The sequence below is a fragment of the Dipodomys spectabilis genome, unplaced genomic scaffold (assembly GCF_019054845.1).
Source record: "Dipodomys spectabilis isolate Male_0828 unplaced genomic scaffold, ASM1905484v1 ptg000053l, whole genome shotgun sequence".
Lineage (NCBI taxonomy): Eukaryota > Metazoa > Chordata > Mammalia > Rodentia > Heteromyidae > Dipodomys > Dipodomys spectabilis.
Window position 1 is genome coordinate 11,550,606 of NW_024870730.1, and position 20,519 is coordinate 11,571,124.

The 20,519-nt window shown below is 39.2% G+C and overlaps 1 non-coding gene across 1 annotated transcript; it reads right to left on the minus strand.

The window, feature by feature from the left end:
- Positions 1-20,058: 20,058 nt before the first annotated feature.
- On the minus strand, positions 20,059-20,138 carry Trnat-ugu. Its single transcript has one exon. It is a non-coding gene; the product is annotated as a tRNA-Thr (tRNA).
- Positions 20,139-20,519: the final 381 nt, after the last annotated feature.

The window sequence follows — 20,519 nt, forward strand, 5'->3', positions numbered from 1 at the left end:
AAGAAGTCACTGAGACTAGTCAAATGAAATGGCCCAAGAGTTCTTTATGATGCTTCCATGGTTTATTTCATCTTTCATTCATTGAACAACACTGGCCAGTCCTAAGTTGGAGACACAGAGCAATAAGGGAGAGAATCATGTGATGAGAAAGTATACAGAGTGCCCTGTATAGAAGGTAGTGAACCAAGAATCCTCACTGAAGTGAGAGGTCAGGACATCCCCACTGTGCACAAAAGAATGCACAGCATTTGAAAGAGCCTCATTTTGTCTTTCAAAATAAAACAATCAAGTAATTTTAATAACTCATCACAATGTACCAGACACTGGACCAGGCAGTGAAATAATATTGAGCTTCCATGATGTAGTTTCTGGGGTTTTCCGATTTGGTAAACAAATAATTGAGCTTCAATGATGGACTTGCTGGGGGTTTCTGATTTGGTGAACAAATAAATGCAAGAGTTGAGACCAAGAATTGAGGGAGAAGCAGATGCAAACTGAACCAGGCTGAAGCCAAGATTTTTTAATATGAGTTTTTTGAAGATCCAGAATTAGCATAAGGAAATTCTCCTGTGATTGCTATTAGGAGCAGAAGTATTGTGATTAAAAAGAGTAATAATCAAATTTATTAGTGGAAAGTGCCTATTATAGACGTGCGCATTCATTAATATTTACTCAAGTAAAATGATTATTCCTATTTCCTCTTGAATAGTATTTGCATCCTCCTTTTACTTTTCCTTCCTTCCTCTTCTGATTGACATGCCTGCCCTGGATTCATTCCCTCCACCTCTAGTCCAAGAATCCTGCCATTGAAACTGACACCATTCAAGCATTGCTCTGATATCAGCTCCAATTATAATAATACAGTTATTATAGTCTATTATAATAGTTAGTTCTCCAGAAGGCATTGATGGTCCACATTTCTACCAATTCATTACTGAACTCAAGAGCAACAACTCTTAGAAGTTACCATGCTAAACCCTATGAAGTCCATATATGAATCCTTCCCATAATAGGCATAATCTCAGCATTGATTTCTTCTACCTCCATACTCATCTTAGAAACTATGTTATTTTTCTATGTTATGTTATGTTATTGCTCAAACACTTGACTTCTGGTAAAAAAAAAAAAATCTAGAATCCCAAGATCAGCTCAGCACAAAACTGACATCAGGAACAGAATTCATTCTATGACCTGGAGCATCTTTTTGTTTTATTTTGTTATTAATGTTTTTTTAATTGTGAAAATATCATACAGAGGGCTTATAATTACATGAGCAAGGTAATGAATACATTTCTTATCAAGCATTGCCTCCTTTGTTTCCCCTCCCATCCCTGCCCTCCCATCTCCACCCCCTCACTCCCCCCCCCCCCCCCCACCTGCCAAAGTAACCTGGAGCATCTTAATGTTAATTTGGCATTCATTTTAAAAGTCATATGAACCACCAATTCTAACTTCAAATTCAAACAGTTCCTTAGGTTGGTTTTTCTTTTGTTTTGTTTTGGCTTTAGAAACAAAGGATTGGAAAGTAAATTGACTTAAAACAAAAATCCTTAATATCCCAGTACGGCTCAAACTAAAGGAAAGAAACTTTTAGTACCCTGCTAACCTGAAGCCACATTTGGAATCAACATAAAAGGCAATTTGCTATTGTTGTCCCTGTTGAGTCTGTTCAACAGGATTTTCCAGTACATAAATTAGAAATGGCAAATGAGACAAAGCCAACACCGTGCGTGAAAAAGATAGGTGTGCTTAAAGATCTATGATCTGGGCAACTCTGCTCCAGAAAATTAAGACGATTTAAAGAAGAAGGTATAGAGTTAGAATTTCTTACCATATAGATCTGGATATTGATCCAGTTATATAGATTGCTTTCTGCCAATTATCTCTATTCTAGATTAAGATTATATTTCAGGAACACATCACACTTACCTCTAAAAATAAATGGTAAGTTTCAAGAGGGTTTGCATACTAGTAGTAAGAGAGTGAGATGTAATACCATCACTAAACTAAACGTGGATTGTCTCAGCACAGAAAAACAAATGGCCCCTCCTTGCCTCATGAGGGGCTCTGATGTGACTCAATATGTTGTATACATGGAGGTGAAGGGTAATGGCTAATGCTCTTCCAGCCTTTGTAATCAGAGCTGCTCAATTAGATTCTGAGCAATTGATCCAAGGACAGAAATGTTTAATCTAGGGTAGTAATAATGTCAGTACAAGAGATAAATGAAAGTGTCCTTAGGTTGGGTTAAAATCTTTATTCAAAACTGCTTTAAACTGATGATAGAATATTAATTTTCCCATTTTCTCAAAAAACTAAAGCACAGATAGAGCAGAGTCTGTACACTTTCTTTACAAGGATTTTCCACCTGCCGTCTCTTTCTCTCTTGGAGATGTTGACAGCAGGAACTCAGAGCACATTAGGCTTCCTGAAATATTCTTTAAAGACCGAATCAGACAAAGCAAATGCTTTTAATTGGCAACCAAATGGTACTTTTAATTGTCTCCAAAGTGGGTTGAGGATGTAGCTTGCCTATCACATGTAAGGCTCTGGGTTTAAGCCCCAGAACTACATTTAAAAAAAATAAAATAAAATGAAACAACGAATGATGGTTGTCACAAAATTGATATGAATTTCTGGAGCCATTTAATGGGGAAAAAGAGAAGAAGAGGAAATAAAAGAAGTCTTAACTCATTTTCTGGTCATCATAGTATGATTTCACACTGCAGTGTGCCTTGCACATTTCTGCAATATAGCTCCAAGAAAGACAGAGGGACCATTTAAATCTGTAAGTCAGTCTCAATGGAAGAATATGGCCCTATTTTTTAAAGACATATGAAAGTTGTTAGAATAAAAAGGAAGTTGCTTCTGTCAACCCTACAATAACAGAAGTAAACTAAAGCTGGGAGGTTAGAAAGAAAGGGTTCTTATGTGTTCTCATGGTGGTAACTGTCACAAAAGAGTCTGCCAGAGCTATAAGATTGTGCAGAGGCCAACTCAACAAGAAGTATTTCTGCAAGAACATCTGTCCAGCAGTAATCCATCAACCGCTGATGATGCTACTCTTTTATTAATACTCTCTCTGGCCAAGGATTATGATATTAAAATAATGTTCTTTTGTTCCTAAAAGAATTCCCCTTCCTTCCATCTCTGAATTACCCAGAGTTTATGGTGGTGTTCACATTCCCATAGCAGTGCCCAGCGAGTCTCGCCAGCAGAGCTTGTCTATTCTCAAGGAGATATCATCACTATTTGAAGAATCTCTCTCCAATTTTTACACTTGCACCGGCAAATGAAACTGTAAATGACAGCTGATATATTCCGATAAAATAGATAAAGAATTGTTTAAGTTGATTGTATGTGTTGGAGTGGGGACTCGTGGAAGGGCATATCATCAGCATCATTATAAAATGTGAAAATTTTACAATTTTTGTGTGAATTTCTAGGAAAGCACATGATTTCTAGTTTCACTCCCTTCAGAGCCCAGAGTCATTGCTACCTCATGTAAGTAGTTCACCTTAATGAAGGCATCAATGGGAATAAACATTGTCTACCTAGAGTTGAAAATTGACCAAAACTACGATTTGTAAGGGTCATCTGAATGTGTATGTGTGTGTGTGTGTGTGTGTGTGTGTGTGTGTGTGTGTGTGTGTGTGTGATCAATTCTAAGGTAGTAGCTCTGGAGAAGAAACCTAGGAGCTATGTTTTAGCAAAAACCTCATCTGATTCTGATGCAGGTGATGCTCTCAAAACACCCACCTACCATTTAGGGCTCATATAATTAGGCAATTTAGGCCATCATTAGCCTCATAGTCTGAAGACTCTGTGTTTCAACGATGGGGAAATCAGCTAACTCAATCAATGTTGGTTGAATGTGTTAACTACTCAATACTGTGAAATCAAGGTTGAGCAGCAGTCCCTGGGAAGTACAGCTATCCGCCAAGGCACAACGAAGCCCTTGTTGTTGAAACCTAACATTTTGCTTCAGACCCTCCCCACTCTTCCCACTTCAAATTTTCTAACTGTTTCAAAAGAACAGCATCTATAAAAACTGCCTGTTCAGCGCTTCCTACCAGGACAAATTATTACTTAGCAATAAACTTGGAATTCCCAAGCTCTGCAGGGCTGGTGAGCAGTTGTTGCTATACCTAGAAGGTCAGAGCTTTCCACAGCAGGCATCCATCCCCAGCTCTCACTGCCTCCTGTCCTTCCTTCTTAACTCCTTGGCTTAGCAGAAGCCAGCTGTATAACTCCTTCCCTGTTCTCGCTTGCTGCTTCTGACTTTTCTGCTAGTGTGAAAGCCTCTCTCCTAAACCTGCTGCTAGCTTGAGGTCAGTTGAAAACTTACATGTTCTACACATGGCATTCTTCAATCCTTAAAAGAAAAATCTCTATTCTTCTATAAGCAATAAAAATTCTAAGAAATATATACTCTTGCAAGAATATGTCTTCTGACATGGCAAGAGAGCACATTGCTATCTGGCACTTGGCTGTCGACAGCCCCAGTCTTGATTTTCCGTGCGCTCCTGATTCAGTGAGCCCGCCCTTCACATTTAGCACTAATGGAAAGTAGACTTGTGCCCTGAGGAGATAATGGATTAGCCCACCTGAAGAAATCAGCCCTCTAAATGCCTGAGGCAAATTGGTACCTGCCCAAGAAATGTCTCAGCAGGGATGACTTGGGCAGTCCCCCCCAGTTAAATCAGACAGAGTCTCTATACTTCCACCCACATTTCCTCTTCCATTCTTTAACTTCAGAGAAGTGGAATAAACTCCAGCTAAGCTTATCTGGAAACTCTTGACTTTCATCTTCACGGAAAGGAAAGGATTTTGAAAAGAAACTTTAAATGAAACTTCAAACCTCATTAACCACCCCTCCAGGGGCAGGCTACAGGCAATGAATCACAAGGCTACACTGCCAAATGAGAAATGTAAGCTAAGGGCTGGATTTGAAATCTCTGAGCCAACCCTGGGCAGAGAAGCTCTAGCTCTTGTGGGCACTGAAGCCCACAGCCTGTGGGTGAGTTCTTCTGTGGCATTCAAAAGTATCTTACTGACTGTGAAGAAAACTTGTTTTTATCACTGTCAAGTCTCTCTTTCCAAGACTAATTTGTATTTAGCAAGCATTTCCATTTGATATGAGTAAAATGCATTAATGAGGAAATAAAATATTTCCTTATTCTACCTTGTATACTCTGTGAATTTCTGTCTGACCTTGCAGTAAATTAAAATATTAGGAAGTTCAAAGAGTCATGACAATTATCTCTATTAAGAGACAAAAAAAACCCAGAATTCTAAAGAGATACAGGAAGGACAGTTATCATATAATAAACTCACATAATATTTTTAGTATTTTTCAAAACTATTACATTTTTATATATAATTACATTATCCTCTCTGCTCTGAAATATTTGTCAGGTATTAAAATGCAATTTGAATTATTTCCATAGAAAAATGTCAGACAGAAAAAAAAAAAAGCAAACTGCTGTGTGCTTTTAGATAATATTTTTTTTCTCTGCTAACCTAAATTTAACAAGCAGCCTACTGGACTCCATGGGGAAAACCATGGCCAGATCATGTCTTTCCACAAGTACCAGCACCGAGTTTCCATCTCCTGTCTTCAATCACTTGTCCTACACACAGCCTTTTTCTTCTCAATCCACCTTCCCAGTGGCCCCTGACATCTACAAAGTCTTCAAAGTTCCCCTGGAACTTTGGTACCAGAAAATTACATTATTAGACCATGGCCTAAAAGAAAACCCTAGCATAATTGTTATTATTTATTGAACGCTTTGAGCATGCAAACTATGTACCAGCCACTGGTATCTACCTGGATATATAACACAATAGCTATCACGTCAAGTTGATAAGTGACAAAACTGTAGGGAGATTCTCTGACTTATACAGCTTCATAACAGTGGCAACTGAACAAACTCAACATACGGGCTGTTTTGAAAACAATGTCCATATTCTTAAGCCATTAGAGAAACTCATGAGTTGATAGAACTCTTTTTTCCCCAAGAAATCCTTTATTAGACTTGAGTTATTATAATCCTAGCTACTCAGGAGGCTGAGATCTGTGAGATTCTTATCTCCAATTAGCCACCAGAAAACCAGAAGTGGAGCTATGACTCAAAGTGGTAGAGTGCTAGCCTTGAGTGAAAGAGCTTAGGGAGCCCTATGACCTACCAAAAAAACCCCAAAGGAAACAAAACCCCAAATACCAACCTTGTCACCTATTATCCAATGCATGTTTGTATTCCATCTAATAAATCAAGTCTAATAAAGGATTTCTTGGCTGGCTTTGAACCACAATCTTCAGATCTCAGCCTCCAGAGTAGCTAGGATTACAGGAGTGAGCCACCAATACCTGGCTGCTTGGTTATTTTTAACTATGACCCTTTTATTGTTGTTGCTGCCTAACTGTATCTTAATTATTCAAATCCTGTTATATTTCTTAGCAATAGTAAGACACACAAATATGTGAATACAAGTTTTAACAAGTCTTGGATACAAATTTGTTATTGCTAATTGATGCTTTACTGACAGAAAATGAACCTACTCTCATAGAAACTACCCAAAAGTACCCATAGTAGATGTTTCCTTTTTGTCTAACATTTCTGTGGTATGCATTTTGCTGTAGTGGTTGTTCTGTATGTTAAACTTGGTTCCATACCTACCCCCCCACCCTCACTCCAGTGCCTAGAAAGTTGCTTTTTGTTTGTTTGGTTTTGGGGGGTTTTGTTTCATTTTGTTTGTTTGTTTTTTGTTGGTCCTGGGGCCTGAACTCTGGGCCTGAGTGCTGTCCCTCAGCTCTTCAACTCAAGGCTAGCACTCTACCACTTGAGCCACAGCGCCACTTCCAGCTTTTTTCTGCTTATGTGGTGCTGAGGAATCGAACCCAGGGCCTCATGCATGCAAGGCAAGCATTCTACCACTAAGCCACCTTCCCAGCCCCCATAGAAAGTGTTTTATACAGATGGAGTTCTGCAAATATTTATTTTATTTGGCTTGAACTACTTCAGTGATGTATTCATTTTCTAAAATGCATACAAGAGTGAAATAGTCCATCTCATGAGCTGTTAATCTTCTAAGCTATCAATTAAGGGAACAGCCATCTATCACATCAACCACTAAAGACTACTAAGTCATTTATCTTGAAGTCTATAAAACAGATTTCTGTTGGCAGGCTTCGACAGCTCAAATCATCTGCAATCTGAGTGAATAGGTCAATAATCCATACATTAAATGGTTGTGAAGTATTAAAACTCCTTGAAATGATGACTATTAGGGCTAAGACAGCTTCATTCAGGGATTTAAAAGTTCACTTTGAGAACAGTCTCTAGATAGGAATTTCTACTTAAGGTAGAAATCACTCAAGATAATCTGAAAAAGATGTGCTCATATATTTACTCAAAGGATATGAATTGAGCATCTATCATACCAACATGATAAAAAAAAACTATAAAAGGTATAAAGATGTTGTTTTTCAGGGGCTACATCTCAGTTGAAGACTGGTGATAATGATAAATCTAGATTGTAAATAGTGGGGGCAGAGTCAGGAAGGAAACCTATTATGTCAGTGGCAGGCTAATGTGCCACTTGAAATAGCTTAGTGAGAAGGAAACATTTTAAGAAACAAAGGATGTAGAAGCATTACCTGAAATGGGCCTTAGAGAGCAGCAGTAGATATCAATATCTCCGCTCAAGGCTCCTCAAAACAGTTAGTGCCTACCAGTGAGTGACACTTTCCAAGCAAGAAGGGACTTCTCATTCCATAAAACTTACTTTGTATTGTACCCAGTGCATTAATAGTTGGAGGCGTCATATTTGCTGATCTAAGCATTTCTATTTAAGGGAATATTCAGACGTTATACCATTGCTACTTGGACTGTAAACCCAATATTAGTACAAATGGCCCAAAGTGACAAATGATCAGTGCATAAATTCCATGATTCTGCCTCCATCTAGTCAACAACAGCGAAGGCCATATTCCACACTGAGCTAGATGGTAGAAGGCATAATTATAAAGTTAAAGTAATAAATTAGGTAACCATATATCAATCAGAAGGACTTCATGGATTTAAAAAAAGATAAAAAAAAGTGATTCCAAAATAGAAAGGTTGTGGAATGCCTTATATTACTACAAATCACAAAAACAGGGTAAATCAACGTGCAAATTTATTAAAATCTGTCCAAATATATACAGAATCCAGGTAAGGTATAAAATCAAGATTTCCACTTCTAGTGATATGGAAGATAAATATAGACTTTCTCTTACATGAAATATTTTAAAATATTGTAAAAAGTATAGCTATACATGAAATCATAGAAATATAAAGGAAATAAACAGTGACTGACTAAAAAATCTCCACTGAAAAGCAGTGCAGTAGCCTATGTAAGATGTGGCTTTTCATAGACATTTGCTTTGCTTATAACCTAAAGACTTGCTCTTGAGGGCAAGCTTTAGGGGAAGAGGAACTAGTTCTGGTCTTTGCAATTAGGAACTGGTGCCCTTGCATAAATCCTGGATCTTTAATACACTGCACAGTTAAAGAGCAGGCATGATATGGAAGATAAGCCTAAGGAAATTGCCACAAATACAACATAAAAACAATACAAAAGGAAATTAAGAGGAATTAAGAGACATGGAAGATAACATGAAATACTCAATGACACGTACCATGACATATATCTAATTGGATTTCTAGAGAAGAATAATGAAACTATAGGTTTGACAGTATTTGTTAATTGTGATAGAATTCTCCGTAACTGATTTCATAGGTAAATAAGTGGCAACTTTGGATGACAAAAGTAGTGAAGTAATATCTTGCAATATCCAGAGAATTGTACATCCAGAATTTTATAGTAGTGCCCCATTAATAACAGTTTTACCCTCCACCATCCCAGTTATTTAACAACAATGCAAAATTACTAAGTAGAGAATTCCAGCAATAAACAATTTGTAAATTTTGAATTATGCCTTATGATGAAATCTACAGCCATCCACTTTTTCCTGCTTGGGAACTAAATACTCATATTTCATATACTAACTACCCCTTATTCACTTTGTTTTCCTTCTAGTTATTAGAGTGACTGTTCCATGATAGCAAAAGCTAATGATCAAACAAGTTTTATTTAAAAATAGCTTCACTATAAAAGATGGTGGCAAAATTATTACAATATGTTGCTATCCTTGTTTTAATTCATTATTAGTTATTGTTAATTTCATGCTATGCCTAATTCATAAATTATACTTTATATTGGTTGTGTGTATAGGAAAAAATAATATTGTAGTTTCAGCAATATACTAGGAGTCTTAGAAAGTGTATCCCTAGATATTGGGGGACTGTGGAACACAGCAGAAAAGAACAACTTTAAAAAGGTGACCAGAAACAAAATAGTATTAAAGGAATTTACAATATTTTGGACATATAACTCTGAGGATAAAGTCTGAGATATTAGCGTAAGTTACGAGTGAATAATCTAGCAAATATGTAGAGGTCCAAGCAAACTCTATAAAAAATAAATATAGAGCCAGGTTCATGTCATGCCTACAATCCTAGCTACAGAGAAAGTTGAGATCTGACAATCATGATTTGAAGTTTATAATAGAGAATAGGGCAGATGCATCATCAGGTTTAAAGAGTTCCAGAGCTATTTTGTTATTCAGGAAGGAGGTAGTTATATTAAACTTAGACTTTGTTAGTTTAAATAGCCATATTACATTGTTGACTAACTACATAGAATAGCAATAGTATATAAAACTTTTAAAGTAGGTGAGAGTATGAAATAAAACAAATGTACAACAAAAAGTAAAGGAATCTGAGGTAAGCAAAAAAATGAGGAAGATGAGAGAGGCACTGTGCAACACACATAGAACAAAAATTAACAAACCTGCAGGATAAATGAACAATTCACCACAATTGTGGGAGATCTTAATATAGTTCTCTCCCAAACTGATGAAACAGCCAAAGAATGAGCGCAAAGACAGAACACTAGAAACTCTGAAACAAATTTATCATGGATAAACTCTGCATTCCAAAATTCAAGACAAAGGTGCTTTATATGATAGACCATACAATAGGCCAAAAGCAAATACCATCAAATACCAAAAGTGTCACAATTATAAAGTTCATGTTCCCTGTCCACAGTACATCAAAATTAAAATCACAAGCAATGCAAAGCCTCTGAGTCAGAAATCAGATTACTTGTCACTGGAGGCTGGGGGATGGAGCAAAAGATTGATCACAGAGGGCATGAGGGAATTTTTGTGAAATGATGAAAATAGTCTATATTTGATGTTGGTAGCAGCCTCTTTTGTGACTGTATACATTTGTCAAACTACACTTCCATGAGTAAATTTCACTGTATGTAAATTATGCTTCAATAAACTTGACTTTAAGAGTAATCAATATTAAGCAATAACTTTTTATGTCTCATGCATTTAGATTTCAAAACTAAATAACGTTGGAAATTAGTAAATGCTTACAGCTGAATTATGGAAACAAAATTTTATAAAGAAAATAGTTGAAAATAAAGGTATAATTCTTACATTGGGAAATATTGAAAGCTTTAAAAATTGGTTAAATCCAAAGGAAATATGGGGGGAGGGGGAAATAGGTATATTATAAAGTCTGATGGAAGCTGGAAAATGTGAGACCCTCAGGCATGGAGCCCAAGAACTGGTGGTTTAGCTTCTAATCAAGGTCTAAAGGCCTGAGAACCAGAATTACTAAACACAGGGCAAGTTCAATGTCTCAACTCAAACATTCTAGCACAGAGAATTCAAATTTCTCTGCCTTTTTTTGTTCCACTGAGGACCTGAACAAAATGAATGGTGCCTGCCCACATTGAAAGGAGCCTCTGCTTGACTTGATTTACCACTAATCAAGTTCTCTGCCAGAACATCCTCATGGTCATATCTAGAAATAATGTTTAACCAGCTATCTGGACACCCTAGTCAGACTGGCTCACAAAACCATCACCACAGCAACTAAATCCAGATATCTTTGTGGGAGTTTTAAAAATTGAGGCCAAATTGGGATTTCTCTAGAAATTTGAAAATGGCAATATCACACACCCGTTCCTTCTAGAATAGATCCTGGGACCTTGCATTCCTTTACTTGACTAACACTGGAGAAAAGTTTTTTCCCCTAGGAAAACCATTATAGTTCATTTTGCTTGTAATATGCATTTATTTTAGAACCATTCTAAGCCACAAATAAGCAAAAAAAGAAAATATTAACTACGAAATAATGCATCCATTCAGAGGAAGCCACTTAAAATTATTGAAAATTATTCCATAACATTTTCCCCATGTATTTGGATTCACTTAATTTTTACTTAATATGTTATCTTTGAAAGGGAAGAGGAGGAGGGAGACACTCCATAATTCTTTAAAGTAACCCGAATATCCATTGATTTTACATTGTAGATCCATACTTTATAATAATATAGTTCAGTGCTGTAGTCAGAAGGCATTGAAATTCTTAATAATGTTTGAATGTGTTTTGTAAATGAAAGGTGTTGAGCAAAGAAGCATGCCGAAGCCTAATCATAATCTTCTCCCAGCTCACACTGACCCTCCCCCGCTCAGAAAATTCTGAATCATCCCTTCTAGTAATCAGGATGCTCTGCCACTTCCCAGGCCTGGCACAGCAAAGGAAGGACAGATACTGGGCATGTGTGTGAGCACGCTGCAGAGTAAGATTCCTGACAATTGATTGCAAGGCCTGCAAGTACCTCACACGTGCATCTCTGATCCAAGGGGCCACAAGTTAAACCACAAATTAAAAGTAGCCCACAATAGGAAATGGGGAGAAATACTTATTCTCTACCTTCCATTTGGAAAGGAGTCTCCTTTTATTTTTTTGGTAGGTCGTGGGGCTTGAACTTGGGCGCTATCCCTCAGCTCTTCAGCTCAAGGTGAGCATTCTACCGCTTGAGCCACAGTGCCACGTCTGGTTTTCTAGTGGTTTATTAGAGGTAAGAGTCTCACGGACTTTCCTTGCCCGGGCTGGCTTTGAACCATGATCCTCAGACCTCAGCCTCCTGAGTAGCTAGGATTACAGGCATGAGCCACCAGCACCTGACTTTCTACATATTTTTAATATTATACTATCCCCTAAAATTGTATTTACCCCTCACTCTTCTGACTCTGCTTTGTTCGCCCTCTATATCCCAGCTACACTAAACTTTACTTTTGTTTTAATCATGGGAAACATACTTTTCCAGCCATCTACACATGCTGTTTCTCCTTAGATGAAGCCTTCTCTGACCACTGCCAGCTCCAGACTACACTGGATATTCCTGCTTTCATAAACAGTTCTTCTCTGTGCTCCCTACTCAGCACACATTGCTTCTGTGTGCGTGTGTGTGTGTGTGTGTGTGTGTGTGTGTGTGTGCCGGTGTGCCATTGTGCTGATGTGCCTATGTGTGTACTGGAGACTGAACTCGGGCCTCAAGCTCTTACTTGACTTTTTCCCTCAAGGGTGCTGTTCTGCCACAGCTCTACTTTTGACTTTTTGCTAGTTAACTAGCAATAAGAGTTCCACAGACTTCCTTGCCTGGGAATTCTTTTAAACTTGATGCTTAGATCTCAGCCTCCTGAGTAACTAGGATTGCAGGTGTGAGCTAGCAAAGCCCAGCTTTATAGAATGTTCTTATTTTTCAGCTACTTCCACATTTTATATATCACTTTCTCTAACACTCAACAAATGCAGACATATATATGCATGCACAAATATATACATTTGCATACATACACATCCATATGCATGCACACATCCATATGCATGCACACATACACACACTTTTTACATTTAACAGAACTGATTCAGAAGCCTCAATGAAATTAAATACTTTAAGACCACCCAAATTGTGGAATTATTAAAATAATAGCAAAAACTAATGCTTACTCAGCATACAGTATGTATGCCTGGCTCTGTTTGAAGTAGTTTACTCATGTGAAATCATTTCATGTTCTACATCACCCTGTCTTGGTGGGTCTTTTTTTTTTTTTTTAATTTAATTTAATTTTATTTGTGAACATACTGTACAGAGGAGTTACAGTTACATGGGCAGGATAATGCGTACATTTCTTACCAAGCATTGCAGCCTCCTCCTTTGTTTACCCTTCACATCCCTTCCCAGCCTCCCCCCTCCCCCCCTAATCCCAATCCTTCTCCTTCCCCCCCTCCCCCCCATTCCCCCCCCCACCCCCCACACCAACGTTGTAAAGCTCGTTTTGGACATGACAACTTGTACTTCTCATTGTTGCAACAGGTCCACCTGTATCCTTAAACAACTGGTTTTTCCCCATCTCCTCCACAAGTTATACTGACATCAAATATAGTAAAAGCAGGGGTTATACTGTGGGGGAGGGACATACAAAGCAACAAAGAGATAATCTTATAAATGTGTTAGAAACACATGCATGAAAGAAAAAAAACATTAAAATACACATCTAAGGGTTCATTTTCCTGACATCACATTATCTGACCTTTTCCGCTTGACTCATACATATACTAGATATTACAAATAAGGGAAACCATGGGACCTACGTTTCTTTGGGCCTGGCTTACTTCACTTAATATAATTTTTTCCAAGTTTTTCCATTTCCTAACAAATGGGGCAATGTCATTCTTTCTGATGGAGGCATAGAATTCCATTGTGTATATATACCACATTTTCTTGATCCATTCATCTACTGAGGGGCATCTGGGTTGGTTCCATATCTTAGCTATGGTAAATAATGCTGCAATAAACATAGTTGTGCTGGTAGCTTTAGTGTGTTCTTGTTTGTAAACATTAGGGTAAATGCCCAAAAGTGGGATTGCTGGGTCATAGGGGAGCTCTATGTGAAGTCTTTTGAGGAACCTCAAAAGTGGTTGAACAAGTTTACATTCCCACCAACAATGAAGTAAGGTTCCTTTCTGTCCACATCCCCTCCAGCATCTGTTGTTGTTAGAGTTCTTGATTTTTGCCGTCCTAACTGGAATGAGGTGATATCTCAATGTTGTTTTGATTTGCATTTCTTTTATGGCTAGTGATGTTGAACATTTCTTCATGTGTCTATTGGCCATCCTTCTTTCTTCTTCAGAGAAGTTTCTCTTTAAGTCTTTCGCCCACTTATTTATTGGGCAGTTGTTTCTTTGAGGATTTGTTGTTGGGGGGTTTAATATTTTGAGTTCCAAGTATATTTTAGATATGAGACCCTTGTCCGTTGTATGGCTAGTAAAGATCTTCTCCCAATCCGTGGGCTTTCTATTGATCTTGCTAGCTATATCATTTGCCCTGCAGAAGCTCTGCAACTTTATGCAATCCCATTTGTCCAACCTTTCTTTGATTTGTTGTGTTTCCGGGTCTCTATTCAGAAAATTTCGGCCTGAGCCAAGGAGACCTAGGGTTTCTCCTATTCCATCCTGTAATGTTTTCAGAGTGTCTGCTTTGAGTTCAAGGTCTTTGATCCATTTGGAGTTGATTCTGGTGCAGGGTGATATATAAGGATCTAGCTTAAGTTTTCTACATGTAGTTAACCAATTTTGCCAGCTTGGTGGGTCTTTTTATTCCATACCTTTTCTAGGAGATGATGTGAGAGGTAATCAGTAACTCTCCCAAGACTTCAAAGCAAAGGAGAATGAGAGTCAGATTAGAAGTCTGCCATCTGTCCACAGGAATGAACATAGACTGCATTTGCTCCTCAAAAGGGTCAATCAAAGATAGAAGTGAAATATAAATGCATGTCCCGGGGCACTAGATATGTTGTGTTCATCTTAGTTCCTAGAGAGTTGATGCTGTAGAAATGGAGAGCATAATTTCACGCCTGCCTGTGCCTGGTTTTCTCTAGATGGGAACCTCATGAATGCAGGGACCAGGCATGACTGCCCAGTATTACATCCTAGAGCTTGACATGAAACAAGGATCTTAATCATCACTGAATAAGTACATTTAAAGAGAATGAACATCTGTTGTCCCAGATGGTAGAATAAAGGTCTACCAAACAGAAAATTGCACTGAGTTCAGAGTCTGTAACAACTTGAATAAGAGGTGGTATGATGGGAAGAAATTTAGTTGATGTAAGCAAGACTATATATGAGCTAGGCACAGTGGTACATTCCAATAATCTGGGCTATTCAGGAGGCTATTCAGGACAATTGCAAATTCACGGCCTCTCTGAGCTACTTAGTGAGTTCAGAGTCAGTATAAGTAACTTAGCAAGACCTTAACTCAATATATAAAGTCTGGGCTTGTAGCTCAGTGGTAGAACACTTGCTTAGCTTATGCCAGGCCTTGGATTCAATCCCAATGTTGGCTGGCAGGGGGAGCTTAGGGGGACCCATGAAGGCAGAAGCATGCTCAGGTGTCTGTCAACTGACCAATTTGAACATCACTGGGTGTGTCAATTAACTCATGCTGCTCTAACAAAACCACTGAACTCGGTAATTTATAAACAACAGAGATTCATTTTCCAGTTCTAGGAGCTGAGAAGTCCAACAGGAAGGCACCAGTAGATTCAATGTCAGATGAGGTTCAATTTCTGCTTCTGGACAGATTTGGAGTAATGACTCAAATGGTAGAGGAAACAAAATGCTATGGGACTGTGTCCACACCCTGAGTTCAAGCCCCAGTACTGATGCACCTGCACACACAGTCAGTGACAAAGCTTGTTAACATGTATCCATATTCCTATCTATTCCACTAGAATAGATAGGACTGTCCCCTCCCACTCAGCTTTTCTCCATCCCTAATTCCATAAGGGTACTGGTGGCACTGGGCCAGCCCCATTGCTCAGGGGTATCTCTGGAAAGTGGATACAGCAGAGAATTTTCATAAAACCTTGAATTCAGAAAGCCCCCATTCTTGGGTTAATGCTTTACTCTAGCCACCTGGAGATTCTTAATAATACTTGAATAAAGAGTTCCACATTTTCATTTTGTACTAGATATTATAAGTTGCATAACCTGATGGGTAGAAGAACCCATGTTTGGTGTTCAGCCATTTTCACACAGCTGATAGACAACAGGTGTACTCAAAGCACATTACTGTACACACTCAAAACATCAGCTCATGCCTGTGGCTCACTCCTGTAATCCTAGCTACTCAGGAGGCTGAGATCTGAGGATTGTGGTTCAAAACCAGCTGCAGCAGAAAAGTCCCACACGAGACTTTTATCTATAAGGCCACTCAGAAACCAGAAGTGGAAAAAAATGGAAGTAGTGCTGTAGCTTAGGTGGTAGAATGCTGAGCACAAAGAGGCTCAGGGACAGTGCCCAGGCCCTGAGTTCAAGTCCCACAACCAACAAAAAAGAAATCACTGAATGACTAACCAGACACCCTAAGGGAGAGTTCCAGGAGAGGTTCAGGAGACTGGACATAAGTCCAGAGCCTCAGCCCTGTATCCCTGTGTCCACCTTCACTCATTTTGGAAAGGAGAGTAAATCTTTTGTGAATGCAGAAATAACAGTAATGGAGTTTGAACTTTTACTGAACGTTTAATCCCAAACAGGAAACCAAGATGTCATTACAAATAGAAATGGTTGCCACCATTTTCAGATACAGAGCTCAACAAAGAAAAGGAAGATGAATGACAGAAAAATAGAGCTCTGTTTTTCTCATCTGAATCATCATGTGTAAACACTGACCACCTCTACAGAACAAAAGAAGGCACAACTCTCAGAAAATGAACTATTTGAGGTTCAAGGGCTTACTTTCCCACATGGGTTATACATGAATATTTTAGGTGTCTATGTCCTACTTTGAGATTTTTTTATATCATTAAACATTCTGAATAAAGGATAGTCAGAATACTGAGGGGGGGGATTGGGGGGTTGGAATTTCTACTGTACTTTTTTTCCCCCTTGGTCTTTTTCCAGCCGTCATCTGAACATGTGGCTGAAACAAGGGGTATCTGCAGACACGCTTGGCAGTAAACTGTGACAATCCAGAAAATATGTAAAAGATATATTCCAGAGCAGGTTTCAAAGATAGACCAGATGGTTACTCATTGGGTTATTTTTTTCTTCCCCAAACTTTCTCATATAATCCTAGGAAATACTTTGCTTCTTTTTAAATGAAGCCCACAGAAGCACAGCAGATGACATGATTTCTCACTTTGGAAAATGTTTCATTACTTCCAAACAATCTATATGGCTGCAAAATGCCCCTTTCCTTAGGAGATGAAGAGAGAACTGTCTGGTATGGCCCTTTGCTCTGTTTTTCCTTCCCCCACCCCTGCTGCCACCTGCCATATACCTTCATTCCTCCAAACAGTCCCCTTCCTCCTCCGCATTCCCTTCTCTTTAACTTAGTCCATTTGGTGGGTGGCCTTGTGTTGCATTTTTCTAAATTGGAGCTGAAGGTAGTGGAAAAGAAGGCAAGAAGCTCTGGTGCAAAACAGTGTCACTGTTTTTCAAGCCAACGTTTGTGATTAGCATAGGATGATATTCATGGAGTCTGGGCTAGGTACGCAGTAGTTGCTGATACATTGCTCACTTCCATTATTTTGCTCCAGTTTAAGAGAGTCTTTTTATTGTATTTGGGTGGGGGTGGGGAGAGGGTACAATAGTGAGACTTGATTTCAGGGTCAGGGAGCTGTGCTTTAGGTTTTACACTCAAGGCTGGTCCTCTGTCATTTGAGCCATAACTACACTTCCAGGTTTTTAGTGGTTAATGAGACTTTCCTGCCCAGGCTGGCTTCAAATTGTGATCCTCAGATCTCAGCCTCCTGAGTAGCTAGGATTATAGGTGTGAGCCACTGGCCCTCAGCCTCTGAGAGTCCTTTTGGCAGTTCTACCCCTGCTGAGCCCTCAAAACAACCACCACTGAGCTTGCTAAGCGCTGGCTGGGGATATGCAGGAAGGTTTGAAGTAAAAATGTTGCTATGAAAAGTTAAATGGATTGTAAAGGGATCTGCTTCTATTGCAGTTTTATAGGGGAATATTATCGCACTTTCTATTATTATAGCTTCTCAATTTTTTTTGATCTACACAAAAGCACTGTGAAGGCAAGGACAGTATGAATCTGGCTCATGACATTCAAGCACCTAAAAGAACACATAGTAGGCACTCACTTGATACCTCTGCATTAACCGAACAGGTAAAGTCGAATAAATCATACATGGTGACATTTGAAAATCACACAGCCCAATCCATTTCACAGTGGCTGGGAGAATTGCCCAAGGTCAATGGAATATGGAGCTAACCCTAAAAAGTAATAGATTTCTAGGTCCCACTGCATGGATCCCTGAATTATGAGCACTTTCTCCAACTGAAATAACATGAACATAATTTTCTTCCCAATTATTCAGGCTGAGGGATATACAAAAGGTTTTGGTGGGTGAAAGATTTATAGCACAGCTTCTAGAAAGCCTAGAAACACCATGGGGCAACTGCAAAAGGTCTTATGGTAATTAAATCAAGAAGCCCAGGGACCCCTGGAGGCCTGTACCAGAGACTCTGGGACAGCCCTCCTAGAGGTAGGCACTTTTGCTGATGCCTGTTATATAAAAATCCCAAAGCAAGCAAGAATGAAAGCAACTTAAGAAAGGTAAATGTCTTTTGTTTCCTATTGTTTCCAAGGTAATTCTATCCATTGACCTCGAACACAGCCTTCAGACCCACTATCCATGAAAGACGTATCTCCTTCTTCTATTGGAACCAAGTGTTCACTTCAGATCCTAAATCACAGACATGTAATTTTCATTGCACCCTTAACACCAGCCTATACTTATATGAGTACCCCCATCTCACTAGGCATGGGGAGGGACGGAAAAGGTGGCAATGGAGGTGACTGAAGAAGTAAATTCAAGATGTCTCTGTCAAAGCTGGTTTAAAAGAGCTTCTTCATTTGTGTGGATGAAGGGAGAGGGGAAGGGTGGGAGAATGCAGCCATAATATGCAATTTATATATGTGACAATGGAGCTAAGTAACTTGATGGGATGGGTGGGGTTGGGAGAGGTAGGGGAGAAAGACAAAAGGGGTGATATGGACAAAGATGCGCTGTACGCATAAACCGGCATGCTGAAGTGAAACTCCTTCGTACGACTACTTAACGATAATATTAAAACTTGAAAAAATAAATGAGTAAAGGGGTTTCTTAAAGTCTCACTTGGAAAACCACTCAGCCTTTCTCTCTCTCTCTCTCTCTCTCTCTCTCTCTGTTTTTCTCTCTCCACACTCACATGTGGAGAGTAATTTATAAGTATCCCAGGTGATGGGACCTCAGGAATTGTGGGACAGAAGTTCTGCCATTGGGACAGATAGGGTCCCCAAGGACCTCATGTGTGAAGGCTGGGAGCTGCTGTGTACTGGAGAAGCTGTTAAAGTTCATGAACATAGCTCCTCATATCTACATGTCAGACCTCCCTGATTCTAACTCCAGACCCACATTCACAGCTGCTGGCCCATTCCACACCAGTATTTTCCAAAGCAAGGCTCATGGGAACCCTGGAGTCCTCTACATCCATCTTACTTTGCTTTGGAAATGGGAAAATGTCAGATCTATCTGCCTAGATCCATCTCTAAACCATAGCCAATGACGTCCTGCCATTGTCAGCATTGCAATCACCATGCTAACAGGTAGACAAGTCAGGAGACTACTCCTCAAGAAGCAAAGAGAGGGTTGGGAACGTGGCTCAGTGGTAGAGCACTTGCCTTGCATGCATGCGGCCCTTGGTTTGACTCCTCGGCGCCACATAAGCAAAAAGATAAAAGCCGGAAGTGGCGCTGTGGCTCAAGTGGTAGAGCGCTAGCCTTGAGCTGAAGAGCTGAGGGACAGCGCCCAGGCCCAGAGTTCAGGCCCCACGACCAGACCCCCCCCCCAAAAAAAAAGAAGCAAAGAGACATCCTTCCCTCTCTAGTATAGAGATTCTCTCTCCTGACTCCTACTTGGTGAGAGAATCCTAAAGCTTCTATTTTCCTCTATCCTGTAGTTGCTTTTTTTTTTTTTTGTCGGTCGTGTGGCCTGAACTCTGGGGCCTGGGTGCTGTCCCTCAGCTCTTCAGCTCAAGGCTAGCACTCTACCACTTGAGCCACAGTGCCATTTCCAGCTTTTTCTGCTGATGTGGTGCTGGGAATCGAACCCAGGACCTCATGCATACAAGACAAGCACTCTACCACTGAGCCACCTACCCAGCCCCTGTTGCAATTTATTTTTTTTAAGAGGTATCTCCCTTTGCCTCTTGTAATTCATCAGGACTGTCAGAGAAAGAAACATGCATAAATTTGTATTTACAAAGTATTGCCAATTTCACTGTCATTTCAAAGAGCTAACAAGTCAAACCCATGATTGATTCCTGTGATTTATTATTCAAAAACTAAACTGTACAACATGAGAGAACTAAGGAAGTAACACAAAGTAGCAGTTTAAAGTCTTATGAATGTAATATAGCAAGATATATTTAACATCCCAAAGTCATAACTAAGCCTTCCTTTATTTAATCTAAAAAACATGGATAATAACACCTGCTCTTCTACCTCACCCAAGGGTAAGAAAAATACTTTGAAAGCTATAACAT